We start from the raw sequence: 5,430 nt of genomic DNA on the forward strand, positions 1-5,430 counted from the left end.
ACTCATACTTTCGCACACTTCACATACTCGTTGACAAGATCCTGGGTTTTTTTCTGGTTTGGATCACGTAGTAACGTGGTACCACACTGAAACAGTCCATTAAACCTGGTTTCAATGAATATTTTAGAGGATAACGCATGTTAGGTCTAGGTTAGGCCTGGGATTTGCCCTCATCAGACACATATTTTCGCATTCTTTACGTACTTGTTGAACAACTCCTGGGTTTTTTTCTGGTTTGGATCACGTAGTAATGTGGTACCACACTAAAACAGTCAATTAAACCTGGATTCGATCAATATGTTAGAGGATAACGCATGTTAGGTCTATGTTAGGCCTGAGATTTTCACTCATCAGACTCATACTTTCGCATTTTTCACATACTTCTTGAACGGATCCTGGGTTTTTTCTGGTGTGGATCATGTAGTAATGTGGTACCACACTGAAGCAATCAATTAAACCTGGTCTTGATAAATATTTTAGAGGATAACGCATGTTAGGTCTGGGTTATGACTGGGATTTGCCCTCATCAGGCTCATACTTTCGCATATTTCTCATACTTCATGGCTAGATCCTGGGCTATTTCTGGATTGGATCATGTCGTAATGTGTTACCACAATGAAACAGTAAAGTAAACCTGGTTTCGATCAATATTTTAGAGGATAACGCAAGTTAGGTCTGGGATAAGTCTGGGATACGCCCCCATCAGGCTCATACTATCGCGTTCTTCACATACTTCATGAACAGATCCTGGGTTTTTTCTGGTTTGGATCACATAGTAATGTGGTACCACACTGAAACAGTCCATTAAACCTGGTTTCGATCAATATTTTAGAGGATAATGCATGTTAGGTCTGGGTTATGACTGGGATTTGCCCTCATCAGGCTCATACTTTCGCATATTTCTCATACTTCATGGCTAGATCCTGGGCTATTTCTGGATTGGATCATGTCGTAATGTGTTACCACAATGAAACAGTAAAGTAAACCTGGTTTCGATCAATATTTTAGAGGATAACGCAAGTTAGGTCTGGGATAAGTCTGGGATACGCCCTCATCAGGCTCATACTTTCTCGTTTTTCACATACTTGTTGAACAGATCTCGGTTTTTTCTGCTTTGGATCACGTAGTAAAGTGGTACCACACTGAAACAGTCCATTAAACCTGGTTTCGATCAATATTTTAGAGGATAACGCAAGTTAGGTCTGGGATATGTCTGGGATTCGCCCCCATCAGGCTCATACTATCGCGTTCTTCACATACTTCATGAACAGATCCTGGGTTTTTTCTGGTTTGGATCACATAGTAATGTGGTACCACACTGAAACAGTCCATTAAACCTGGTTACGATCAATATTTTAGAGGATAATGCATGTTAGGTCTAGGTTAGGCCTGGGATTTGCCCTCATCAGGCTCATACTTTCGCATATTTCTCATAATTCATGGCTAAATCCTGGGCTATTTCTGGATTGCATCACGTAGTAATGTAGTACCACACTGAAACAGTCAATTAAACCTGGTTTCCATCAATATTTTAGAGGACAACGCAAGTTAGGTCTGGGATAGGTCTGGGATTTGCCCTCGTCAGGATCATACTTTCGCATTTTTCACATACTTGTTGAACAGATCCTGGTTTTTTTTCTGGTTTGGATCACGTAATAATGCGGTGCCACACTGACACAGTCGATTAAACCTGGTTTCGATCAATATTTTAGAGGATAACGCAAGTTAGGTATGGGATAGTTCTGGGATTTGCCCTCATCAGCCTCATAGTTTCGCACACTTCACATACTCGCTGAACAGATCCTGGTTTTTTTTCTGGTTTGGATCACGTAATAATGCGGTGCCACACTGACACAGTCGATTAAACCTGGTTTCGATCAATATTTTAGAGGATAACGCAAGTTAGGTCTGGGATAGGTCTGGGATTCGCCCCCATCAGGCTCATACTATCGCGTTCTTCACATACTTCTGGAACAGATCCTGGGTTTTTTCTGGTTTGGATCACATAGTGATGTGGTACCACACTGAAACAGTCCATTAAACCTGGTTTCGATCAATATTTTTGAGGATAACGCATGTTAGGTCTGGGTTAGTTCTAGGATTTGCCCTCGTCAGGATCATACTTTCGCATACTTCTAATACTTCATGGCTAGATCCTGGGCTCTTCCTGGATTGGATCACGTAGTAATGTGGTACCACACTGAAACAGTCCATTAAACCTGGTTTCGATCAATATTTTAGAGGATAACGCAAGTTAGGTCTGGGATAGGTCTGGGATTCGCCCCCATCAGGCTCATACTATCGCGTTCTTCACATACTTCTGGAACAGATCCTGGGTTTTTTCTGGTTTGGATCACATAGTAATGTGGTACCACACTGAAACAGTCCATTAAACCTGGTTTCGATGAATATTTTAGAGGATAACGCATGTTAGGTCTAGGTTAGGCCTGCGATTTGGCCTCATCAGGGTCATACTTTCGCGCTTTTCACATACTTGTTGAACAGATCCTGGGTTTTTTCTAGTTTGGATCACGTAGTAATGTGGTACCACACTGAAACAGTCCATTAAACCTGGTTTCGATCAATATTTTAGAGGATAACGCATGTTAGGTCTAGGTTAGGCCTGGGATTTGCCCTCATCAGGGTCATACTTTCGCATATTTCTCATACTTGATGGCCAGATTCTGGGCCTTTTCTGGTTTGGATCACGTAGTAATGTGGTACCACACTGAAACAGTCCATTAAACCAGGTTTCGATCAATATTTTTGAGGATAACGCATGTTAGGTCTGGGTGAGCTCTAGGATTTGCCCTCATCAGGCTCATACTTTCGCATATTTCTCATAATTCATGGCTAGATCCTGGGCTATTTCTGGATTGCATCACGTAGTAATGTAGTACCACTCTGAAACAGTCAATTAAACCTGGTTTCCATCACTATTTTAGAGGACAACTCAAGTTAGGTCTGGGATAGTCTCATCAGGGTCATGCTTTCGCATATTTCTCACACTTGATGGCCAGATTCTGGGCCTTTTCTGGTTTGGATAACGTAGTAATGTGGTACCACACTGAAACAGTCCATTAAACCTGGTTTCGATCAATATTTTTGAGGATAACGCATGTTAGGTCTGGGTTAGGTCTAGGATTTGCCCTCATCAGGCTCATACTTTCGCATATTTCTCATAATTCATGGCTAGATCCTGGGCTATTTCTGGATTGCATCACGCAGTAATGTAGTACCACACTGAAACAGTCAATTAAACCTGGTTTCCATCACTATTTTAGACGACAACTCAAGTTAGGTCTGGGATAGGTCTGGGATTTGCCCTCGTCAGGATCATACTTTCGCATTTTTCACATACTTGTTGAACAGATCCTGGGTTTTTTCTGGTTTGGATCACGCAGTAGTGTGGTACCACACTGAAACATTCAATTAAACCTGGTCTTGATAAATATTTTAGAGGATAACGCATGTTAGGTCTAGGTTAGGCCTGGGATTTGCCCTCATCAGGGTCACACTTTCGTAGTTTTAACATACATGTTGACCTAATCGTGGGTTTTTTCTGCTATGGATCACGTAGTATAGTGGTACCACACTAAAACAGTCAATTAAACCTGGTCTTGATAAATATTTTAGAGGATAATGCATGTTAGGTCTAGGTTAGGCCTGGGATTTGCCCTCATCAGGCTCATACTTTCGCATATTACTCATACTTGATGGCTAGATCCTGTGCTTTTTCTGGATTGGATCACGTAGTAATGTAGAACCACACTGAAACAGTCAATTAACCCTGGTTTCGATCACTATTTTAGAGGATAACGCATGTTAGGTATGGGATAGTTCTGGGATTTGCCCTCGTCAGACTCATAGTTTCGCACACTTCACATACACGCTGAACAGATCCTGGTTTTTTTTCTGGTTTGGATCACGTAGTAATGCGGTGCCACACTGACACAGTCGATTAAACCTGGTTTCGATCAATATTTTAGAGGATAACGCAAGTTAGGTCTAGGTTAGGCCTGGGATTTGCCCTCATCAGGGTCACACTTTCGTAGTTTTAACATACATGTTGACCTAATCGTGGGTTTTTTCTGCTATGGATCACGTAGTATAGTGGTACCACACTAAAACAGTCAATTAAACCTGGTCTTGATAAATATTTTAGAGGATAATGCATGTTAGGTCTAGGTTAGGCCTGGGATTTGCCCTCATCAGGCTCATACTTTCGCATATTACTCATACTTGATGGCTAAATCCGGGGCTATTTCTGGATTGCATCACGTAGTAATGTAGTACCACACTGAAACAGTCCATTAAACCTGGTTTCGATCAACATTTTTGAGGATAACACATGTTAGGTCTAGGTTAGGTCTGGGATTTGCTCCCATCAGGCACATTCTTTCGCATATTACTCATACTTGATGGCTAGATCCTGTGCTTTTTCTGGATTGGATCACGTAGTAATGTAGAACCACACTGAAACAGTCAATTAACCCTGGTTTCGATCACTATTTTAGAGGATAACGCATGTTAGGTATGGGATAGTTCTGGGATTTGCCCTCGTCAGACTCATAGTTTCGCACACTTCACATACACGCTGAACAGATCCTGGTTTTTTTTCTGGTTTGGATCACGTAGTAATGCGGTGCCACACTGACACAGTCGATTAAACCTGGTTTCGATCAATATTTTAGAGGATAACGCAAGTTAGGTCTGGGATAGGTCTGGGATTCGCCCCCATCAGGCTCATACTATCGCGTTCTTCACATACTTCTGGAACAGATCCTGGGTTTTTTCTGGTTTGGATCACATAGTAATGTGGTACCACACTGAAACAGTCCATTAAACCTGGTTTCGATCAATATTTTTGAGGATAACGCATGTTAGTTCTGGGTTAGTTCTAGGATTTGCCCTCGTCAGGATCATACTTTCGCATACTTCTAATACTTCATGGCTAGATCCTGGGCTCTTCCTGGATTGGATCACGTAGTAATGTGGTACCACACTGAAACAGTCCATTAAACCTGGTTTCGATGAATATTTTAGAGGATAACGCATGTTAGGTCTAGGTTAGGCCTGCGATTTGGCCTAATCAGGGTCATACTTTCGCGTTTTTCACATACTTGTTGAACAGATCCTGGGTTTTTTCTGGTTTGGATCACGTAGTAATGTGGTACCACACTGAAACAGTCCATTAAACCTGGTTTCGATCAATATTTTTGAGGATAACGCATGTTAGGTCTGGGTTAGTTCTAGGATTTGCCCTCGTCAGGATCATACTTTCGCATATTTCTAATACTTCATGGCTAGATCCTGGGCTCTTCCTGGATTGGATCACGTAGTAATGTGGTACCACACTGAAACAGTCCATTAAACCTGGTTTCGATCAATATTTTTGAGGATAACACATGTTAGGTCTAGGTTAGGTCT

Source organism: Colletes latitarsis, unplaced genomic scaffold (genome assembly GCF_051014445.1).
Source record: "Colletes latitarsis isolate SP2378_abdomen unplaced genomic scaffold, iyColLati1 scaffold0007, whole genome shotgun sequence".
NCBI lineage: Eukaryota > Metazoa > Arthropoda > Insecta > Hymenoptera > Colletidae > Colletes > Colletes latitarsis.